We start from the raw sequence: 10,228 nt of genomic DNA, 5'->3' as shown, positions 1-10,228 counted from the left end.
GCCTGGCTGTGCGAGAGGCCGCGGGGCCGCCGGAGGGACCGAACCGCTCAGGCAGGGCCTGCAGTTTCCTTATTTTGCTCCGTAATGAGAGCCGGGAAGCAGAGGCTTACTTCTCGGCGACAGGGGCTCTGCAGCCCGGCACCCCATGCCCTTGGGTTTCTGTAGCCAGCGTATGACTTGTCTGAATCATTTTGCTTTTTTTTTTTCTTTTTTTTTTAAAGTGTATTTATATGTATAGTGGCCAGCACAGCGAGTGCTTGTAAATAGTGTTGTTAAATATCATAAATCTTATGTAAATTTATTTATCTGATTTCTCTGTATTTAGTGATTGGTTTTTTTCTTTTTTCCCCCAAAAAATACAACTAACGGTGTTAATAAGACACATACTTGGAAATGCTATCCACTGTTTTCCCTGTATTTCTGACAGAAAAAAAGTTGACTCATATGAACAGCAGTCCTCCTGTGTTGGTATGACCAAAACCCCCGGAGGTACAGTAATTTTTTTTAGGAATTGAGCCTGAGGGCAGTTTGAGAGCTGGTTGCTTTGATGGGTCAGTCATATCGCCCCCTGTTTGTGCAGGTAGCGAGTGCCTGACCCCTCTGAACATTACTAATCCTGCAAAGGACGCCTCGTTTTTGTCCCGCTCAGCTTCTTGACTCAGCTTACCCTCCAGGTATGTGAGTACCAATGTTGGCATAACGGAGGAGGTGGGGCTGACTTAAGCTGTTGTGAAACTACTTTCAAAATTGCTAATTTTCAGCCACGTAAGCTCCCTGGTCCAGTTTACATAGAGGAACCTGGAACACTAGTTAAAATAAAAGCTCACTGCTACTGAAGTATAACTGTAATGGACGTGAACAGTTCTGCCTCTCGTCTCTCAGCATGCCTCTTTTGCATATATTAAGAAATATGTCTCCCGAATTTTTTTTACCTATGGACTAAGCAATTGTACTTCATTTCAATCCTTCCTTGTATGTCACAGTTTTAAACCTCTCAAGATGCTTATTTCTTCTCCCTGCGTTGTTGCAAAACCATTTGCATCTTTTTTTGAACTGCAGCGCCCAAGACTGGGCACAGTGCTACAATTAAGGCCTTAAGCACGCCAGCATCTGCTGTCATGCCTGTCACAGGCTACATTCCTGTTTACACATGCCGATACAAATACTTTTGAGTCAGTATGATCTATTCACAATTTCGCTGACCTCTTTTAGCCCTGCATCCATTTCTGCTGACCTACCAAGCCAGTTATTTCTCCCCCAAATAGACAGTAATGCTACTTGAGAAATGATTTACTGCAACAGCCCTAATGCTATCCCTTCATTTTTAATGCTGGACAGATGGACAATCAAGTAGTCAAGACATCTTTTAAAATAAACTTCCACATGATTTTAACTCAGAACTGTAGAATTTGTCATCCTTTGTAAGCTGATTGCATTTCTCAGAATAATTGTATTTAAAAACTAAAACAGTTAACTAAGATTGAACTGTGCCACGGTTACAGAATGGTTGTGTAACTCTAAATGTAGAAGAGAGATTTGTACATACTTGTAAATATTTAAAACTCTAAATTCACTTAAACCAAACCACCTGAAATAATCTAAATGCAAGCAAGGGTTGATAACAAAGAATGTAGGGCGGGGCGGGGGGAAGGGATATACCAATACAAGGTAAAATTTGGCAAAACCAGTGTAACTTCCTGTTGCCCTCATCAGTGAGGGACAGAAGCTGCAGATGCACAGGTTTTGCTTTGTCATATGTGCTTGATTCTGTTAACTGTGTTTGTCAGTGACGTACTTTAATTCTTAGATGTATTCAATGTCCTGTGTGCTGCTTTTGATCTGGACTGAGTAGTGCAATGAGCAGCTCATGAAGTCATTGATGGCGTACTCTGCAAAGGGGAAGTTCTAGCACAGTCTGACAGGTAGATTGGCCTTTTAGGTGAAGCTGAGCTTGTCATTTTACGTGGCTGTGCTTTGGTCTTCCCAGTACGAAATGAAATCCATCTTTGTAAAGCACTAAAAGTCTAAAACTGAAGCATGCGATGTGGGTATTTATTAAAATAACTGCCATAGAAGGGGTAGAAGTCAAGACTGTTGTCCAAGTCCATTATCACGTGTGCACGGTTTCTTACTTTGCATTCTGTCTTTGTATAATAGCTATAGAATTCGTTCTTCAGTATGGCTGAGCAAGCTGGTAAATAATGCATTCAGCTAGTTTATTTCTTGTGTGAAAAATGCATCGTGTGGTATGTTTAGTCCATTTTGATTGTGTATAGCTTTTTTTATGATGCGTTTTATATCAGGTGGTGATTGTATGGTTGCAATTCAAGAAAAATACAGGCTTTATCAGTGAATAAACAGAAATCATGCCTTTTCTTTATCGCTTGGCCAGCAGAGTTTACAGGGTTGGCTTTCCTTTTATTTCCAGGTTGCTTGCTTTTTTTTTTTTTTTTTACCTTGGTCTGTAAAGTCTCCATCTGTAAGGAGATTTAAGACCACAACATAAGATGAATGTAAAACTGATAATATTTCAAAGGGACACTGTTACTTGTCCTTCTCCTATTCTGCATGTAGTCTGCTTTTTGTAAAAATTGCTACATTAAAAATTATTACATGAACCCCAAGCAGAGATGGAGAAGAAATAAGTACTATGGGTGTTTTACAAAGATCTGTGTTTGTATATATTTATATATGTGTCTGTATAAATAAATATAATATCAATTTATAAGAATAAAAATTAACTGTCATCAGGTAAAAGCTCACATGACCAACGTCTCACATACAAGCGTGTAGACATATATATAAAAATAGATAGGCATTCAGTACCCGCAACCCTTCCTGAAGATCTACAAGCAGTAAGTTCTTTTGATCAGTGTTTCTCCACTGCTGTCAAAGGCACAAGACAAGTCTATCCTTTTTAAAAGTTATACTGCCTTACTGTCCTACAAAAGGGATTTTTAAAAATAGCATAGAAAGGAATTTTCAGGGCCAGCGCCTCACCAGTCAGGTGCTGTCCTTTTTGGCACCCAGTCAGAACAGCAGTCAGGAGTCCACCAAAACAAGAGATCTTGTACCAGTGACTCAGATTTGTGCCGCTTCACATTGGTTTTGGTTATTTTTGTGTAGCTGAAGTTCCACTATAGACCATCTGTTATGGCCACCCAGGCAGGAACACAGAGCTCACATCCACGTTGGCATTCTGCTCTTTACATAGCAGTTTATCCAACGGGATTGCCACGTAGGTACCGCTCTGGAAGTCCTGCTCCATTGAGTGATGAACGTAAGTGCATCTAGCTGGAGCTTGTAAACGTTTCACATAGCACATCTGACGTGTATTTATCTGTGGTAAGGGTCGCATAATGCTACATAAAGGATCTCCTATATGTCAAAAGGAGCGTTTTCAGGGGCACCGTGGGATTAGTTCAGATATTCCCTGTTCTGATACCAGTAAGCAAGAAAAGACTTGGTCTCCCCAGAGAACTAATTATTCAGACCAGCAGGAAAAAGACCAGAAAGAGAAAGCGTTATGGGGGAAGCAGCAGTGCTGTTTGAAGAAGCAAATCAGCATGCGAACAAGGCTTTTCTGATACATCTTTTAACAAAAATGAACGCAGTGGATACCGCATCAAAGTAACTGTCCTGCGCCATCAACTTGATTGAAACAGCACAATCTGAGATCTTTTGTTTACTTTTGAATCAAATTCGTGTGTAACAAAAAAACCACATTCTGTTTAGTCCGTTTACCCTGCAGTTGACTTCTGAGTCGTATGTTTTACATTTTGGGGAGGAATGGTATGTCCGACTTTCGGGCAACATCTATAATTGCAGTACCAAGTTTCTGTAATAATAAGCAAGTGCTTATTACGTGAACTTCTTGCTTACTGCTCCTCCTTGTATCAGTTGTGCGATAACACGCAGTCAGTGCCCTCAGGAGCTGAATTCCTGATGCATGCATGGGGTAAGGATTTTAGGGTCATAGACACCACTACCCGAATGGGAACCGATTCTTCCTCTCTGTTTATAGACACTGCGTCATTTGAAGTCTGTTTCTGTAGTCAACATGGCAAGATAAGTAGGAGCTCGCTCGCCTCTGCAGCTGGCTAGCTGCCTCCTCCTAGCATAACGCTGCCTTCACTTATTCCCCAATTCACTTTTTTGTTCTTATTTTGTTCCCCTCCCCCAGCGTCTCAACTTGCCTTCAGGCACCGGGCACTCCTTTAAGCCTGGTTTTCTGAATTTTTTGTTTAAGTTCCCTTCGCTGCCTGCGTACCTGTGCCTTCCCTGGGCTTTGCGGTGTGCTCCTCAGCAAACCTCCTCTCTCCAACTGTCGCTCCCCAACTGCCTCGGAAGGTTCCAGTGCTCCCCCCCTTCTCTCCCGGGGCAGCCGCCCACGGGGCCGCCTCTGGCGCCTGAAGCTGTGCCTGGAAACGGAGCGCCTGCCCGTGTGTTACGCGGTCCCCTGTGCCGCTGGGCAATGTCTGAATCCCACGTGAAACGAGGTCTGCTTCCGTCGCTTCGCTTTGTGATCAAGTCTCTCTGTTTCAGTTACCTCTGCATTTAATGCGATGTAAGCCGATGCGTACGCCATTATGATCTCCCAGTATAAAGCCATCCTCTTCAGATGAGCACCCTCTGCTGCGGCCCAGCTTCTCACATCACCACACCCCAAAATGAACAAACAAAATGAGTAAAATACCAGTGCGTGGTTAAGGGGTCCAGCAGTCCTTTAAGCGTATCGACCGCTGCTCTCACAGCGCTTCCCACATCTCCGGGGGGGTACCCACCCGCTCCCTCCCAAGCTTGGTGCATCTCGTGGTTATAGCAGCGGTTGATAAAACACTTGAGATTTTCCCCCAGCACAGAGACCCTGAGGACGGAGTAGGCTGAGATAGAGATCTCTTCTTCTCTTTGTTATAAAAGAGAACAAGCAAGTATTCGTGTTGTATTTTTTTCAACTTGCTTTTATCTTGCTTCATCTTCTTTATCTCACAGTACAGCTTTAACCTATTAGATATTTTTAAAGTTTTCAAATTACGGCAAATGAAGGTGGTGGTCTGTAGTCTGTAGCTCAGGTCAGCGTTGTAGGGAATGCTTTTTTTTTAAAAAAAAAAAAAAATCCCATTTTAAACTTTTAAATATCAGGGGGAGCCTTAAAGCACTTAAATAAGTTTAAAACCTAAGTCCTAACTGGTTCCAAAGCTTATGGTACGAAGCTGGGCAGAGGAAGGGCTGTACAGGTTCTGAGAACACTTCCACAGAGCTTTTGAACAACTTGTTAAGAGATGTCAGGAGCAAAGCCACTTGTAAAGAAGTGGCTGGGTTTTAGTCACAGGTCTAACCACAAATCCTCCCGGGAGTCTGCTGCAGGAGCAGGAGAGCCCTCGCGCTCTGCAGAACAAAGTAGTCCCATCTATGTCCACCGTAAGCGGGGGTCAGCCGTAAGTGGTACGGGTGCAAGTCCGTCAGCGCTGCTGTCTGTGTAGCAGAGATGTTACTGTAGGGAAGCGCTGGAAAGGAATCTCTATGAATACTGCTGAAATAGGAAGGACAGGAAAAGAAAGGTTATAAGAGCATTTTCTAATATCTTCCCAGATCCACTGTCAGGGTTGAACAAAGAGGATAATTTCGCCACTGAGAAAATGAGGTCAATAAGGAGGCTTGTAGTTCTTTCGCGACCCTGTACGGGAATTACAGACACCCTACAAATGACTAGTGAGAAAGGACTTCACATGAGCCAGGAACTGGAGTTGAAATCCAAAAGCTATGAATCCTAGAAAAAGACAGAAAATGGCAAAGAACCGCCTAAACAATCTCCTGACTGAGCAGACCACACAAAAATGTTTCAATGAAACGAGAACAAAAATGTGTTCTTCCGTGAAAGTGCTGGAAGTTTAAAAACTTAGCTGAAGAGACGAGAATGTCTCGCTTTCAAGGAGCACGTTGCTAGAACCGATTTTTAGGAAACACTGAGAAGGAATGACATTAAAGCCTCTCCAGTACTTCATGACAAAAAGAGACGAGAACGCTAAGGTTGGGAAAGGAACAGCGAATAAACCAGGAAACATCATTATAGATTTGTACAAATCCATCATGCATCCTTCCTTATCTTTAGCTCTGTGTAATTTGGTATAGACTGTATTGAGAAAAGAGAATATAGAGACAGGCAAGAAATAAGATGGCTTGGTACAATTCCCATGCAAGGAGGGGATTAACGCATTGGGGATCTTGAGCTCAGAAGAAAAAACTTTGGGCTGAATTTGATAGAGGTCTATGAAGATCTTTGATGGAAGGGAGGTGGGTGAATGACTGACTGACATTTTTCTGAACTGCTTCGTATTATTTGTTCTCCTGTTATCTGGCAAGATGGGATATTACATGCTTTCACGTCCTATTATAGAGGCAAAAGGTCTGAACAGGCTCAAATAAAATAAAATTTTAAAAAACAGTTGCCCAAGGGCACCAAGAAGATTAAATTGTCCTTGTACTTTAACAGGCTACCATAATTGCAACGTACATTACATATACAACACATTAATGAGTTAGATGCTTATTTGCCACTAAATGAAAATGCACCGCTATCAACCTCAAAAATCTGTTCTATAGAGAAGTCTAGACACCAGATTTAGGGTAAGATAACCCAGTAAATATAGAAGAATGTGAGCCAATATAAAATCTGTGATATGGTAAGATTTGGCATATTATCATTATTGAGTGGCTTCTTTGACATGCTCTCCAGTCCCCACACTTAGAGAATATTCAACATTATACAGTGTCAGGTGGGTCCTGGAAGAATTTATAGCAAGAATCAATAGCCAAGACTTGAATGAGAACAAAAATAGAGTTGAGATTTTCCTTTTTAAGATGCAAGGAGGAGTTAAAACCATGATTTGCTAAGGCACCAAGTGGCACCAGCAGACACCTCTGGAAAATTAATCTTAAGCTATATTTAGTGCATTCAAAGAAATTGTAGCTCCCACTTGAGCCATTTCAGCTCAAATGCAGATAAAAAATAATCAGATCACATAGACTGTTCGCTCATCTTGAATAAATAAATACTTAACGGAGCTGTGCACTTCTGAGTCATGTTTAGTTCTGATGTGTCTTTCTAGGTGAGCTCCTACCTCTGAGCAGATTCATCTGTAACTGCGATTCTGTAGGTGTGCATCTGTACTTCATGTGTTGAAGTCCACCAGAAACAGATGAGACAATGAAGTTCTGAGAGCTTTTAGCACACAAATGGCTAATGAGAGCCCTTCAAACAAGCTCTTCCCCGCAAGTTTGTTGTAGAATAATTGCGGTGTCTTGCAGTTACTGGGTTTAATGATGGGCTGTTGGGCCAATTTTTTTAATCCTGTAATCTCTGTAGAGCTTAGTTCTTGAAATTTTATCACTATCTTGTAGCTTGTGTGTGAGATACTCCTGGGCAACGCTGTTCAATGCCTGCCTGCGTACAATTTTAAAATGTGATTTTTTTTTTTCTTTTCGCTGATTTATCCCTAGGTCAAATTCCTATTATGATCTTAGGTTCCTTTCTTGAAAACTCACTGCAGCTTCATTTAGGACCTTAAAATATTACTTGAGCCACATCCTGAAATAGATGAAAATAAATTTTCCCCATCTTCTACATAAAACATCCTTTCTCAGTTACTGAACTTTCTTCCAAATTATACTATTTTTCATCCAGAATTTCATTCCTTGACGTTCAAACTGTTCTGATCCCATCAAATGTCATTCCACACCCATTGAAACCTACCTCAGGCCTTTGCCCAATGTGACCCAGCGATTTTTTTGGGATGTTATGGGAAGCTGCACGCTACCATTCTAATGCATCAGTGGCGAATATGCTTTAGAGATTTTTTCCACAATTCCTGATACTGTTGCACTTAGCAAACTGTTTTGATACATATATGTAAGCAATTTAACTTGCCTCCTGCTCCCCACTACGACTCACTGCTTTGCTTTTAACGAATGGACAGAATTATAACAAATATGCATACCAAAGCTTTCATATGGTACCCTTGCCTGTCATCCCATTCAAATGGTTTCTTCAAGAAAATGACCATCTAGTGTTGGTCCTGCTGGCGATCATCTACAGGATATTTCGATCAGAATGCCATGTATGCAGAATTCTTTATTTTATTTTAGCTGCAAAACCACTTGCTGTCTGGAATGTTATCTGCTTATTCAAGCCATTACACAGAAATATAAGTAAGGTAGTCTGTGTTCAACTGAGATTTACAAAAATACTCATTACCTCCCGGGGAAAAAAACAGTAAAAGACATGTGCAGAAAAAAGTAGGGCATCTATCGCTGCTACATGTTTAATTTTATTTGATTTACTATACTTAACTTTTTCCTTTGTTGGCAAAAACAACCTTAGCTGTTGCTAATGCTGTTTGCCAGCATCTCCATCTGCATCTTTGGTTACTTCTTGGATTCGTTCTCTTAGCATTTTCAGAATTCTGCCTGCATCCTCTGAACTCTCATGGGGATTTTTCCCCTTTGGTGGTTAATAATCACAGATGCATGAAGTTACTCACATTGTGTGTGACGTTGCCCTGCAGCTGAAGACACCTGAGCCCAGTTCCCTCTCAAGTGTCTTACGTGGTCTTGGTAATCACCGTTAGTGATAAGGGAATGCCGCTCTCTCATTTTTAGTGGTCTTGCATTCACTGTGCACACCCATGTTTCAGTTTTGTCAGTCTTGCCAAATCCTCTTTTGAACAGTTTCTCTAAACTAATCTCGGCTCGTCATTTTGCCATGTAAGTTTATTTTGAGACTGGACCTTTCTTTACCTTACCTTTTGTCGATTATTTCTTTTGGGAATGGTTTCCATAAAGCACCTCGGAAAGCAGACAATTTAGTCTCAAAGTTACTGCCGTATTTGTTCTGAATTTCTGTCTGGCCTGTTTCCTGCTGACTTTTACTTAAGTGATTACGTATATGCGTGTGTGCATGTATATTTGTAACGCTTTCTTTCTTGCTTAAGCTCAATTTTACTACATAAAACAAGCTTTTCTCCGAGCTTAATGTCCCAGTTGTTTCATTAGTATTGTAACAAGGCTGCTCATGCAAGGCACATCCACCGCACATCTGAATAAAAGCAAACATCCTGTGTTTCTCAGCCTTCTATAAACCCCAACAGATGGCTGCTACTTTTACAAACTGTGCTGAATGGGATGGCTCACATTTCGCATGCAACAGACTTATTTCTGGAATCCAAACCCAGCATACTCCTTGAAGGTGGGAACATTGATCTAGGCACAAAGTAGTTTAGCCCAAATCAGTGCTATGTGGCGACTCTTCGTAGCTCAGACCCTCTTGCTTTTTTGGAATGGATGTACAGCAGGGCACACCTTATATCGGTGATCCATCCAAAGTTGCAGGAGGACTGGTAACAGCTTCCGCATGTAGGTCCTTGGTCATCAAGCCTAAAGGTCCTTTGTGCACTGTATCATCTGCTACAGCCATTATGTGTTTGTTTTTTTTTCCAGAGAGTAAGTATTTTTGGTATGTGGATGGTGTATCTGAGAATGACTGGATTTCACCATAATGCTCAGAGCCAGTCCCTGCTCAGGATACCATCAGAATGGTGTACGTTTTCCCTATCTCAGGTAACATTTGGGAGACCCAGGCCACAGGCGTATGGCTTAGCCTGATTTCTCCGCAGCAGCAGTGCACTGATGTCTGTGCTTAACCCCTTCTCTGGAATCAAGGGCACTTCAATGCCCGGGTGAATTAGCAACAATGCCAGCTTGAGACTTGACCCTGCTCATGTGTGCATTCAGGGACCCACTCCCATTTCAATTTTTTTTCCTAAAAAGAAGCAACAAGGGAGCTACTTTAGCTGCAAGTCCTGACAAGGAGTCTCTATGAAGTCTTAAAACCACAGCTGAGTCTCTTTTGTCCTGAGGGAAAGGCAATTTGGGGGTGGGCTTCATCTTTTCTTGTTTAAAACTTTTCTCCGCTGAATAACGGGCTTGCTGTCAGCTACTTGTGCCCACTTTCTGTTGCATGATAGAGTCATTAAGCACTGAAGGAAAAAGCTTTTGAAAGACCACCTTGCATTCTTCTAGAACTTGAGTACTAACTTTTTTGCATGGATCATCTTCAGTGGGCTACACATCTGCTCTGTTGTGTTCAGAGGCCCTAAAAATTACACCATTTGTTTAGGAAGTAATTCTGAAGAATTAAGAATTTTCTGATGTACATTTATATATTTTATAT

Source organism: Egretta garzetta, unplaced genomic scaffold (assembly GCF_000687185.1).
Source record: "Egretta garzetta isolate BGI_Z169 unplaced genomic scaffold, ASM68718v1 scaffold400, whole genome shotgun sequence".
Lineage (NCBI taxonomy): Eukaryota > Metazoa > Chordata > Aves > Pelecaniformes > Ardeidae > Egretta > Egretta garzetta.
Note: the sequence above shows the minus strand (reverse complement) of the source record.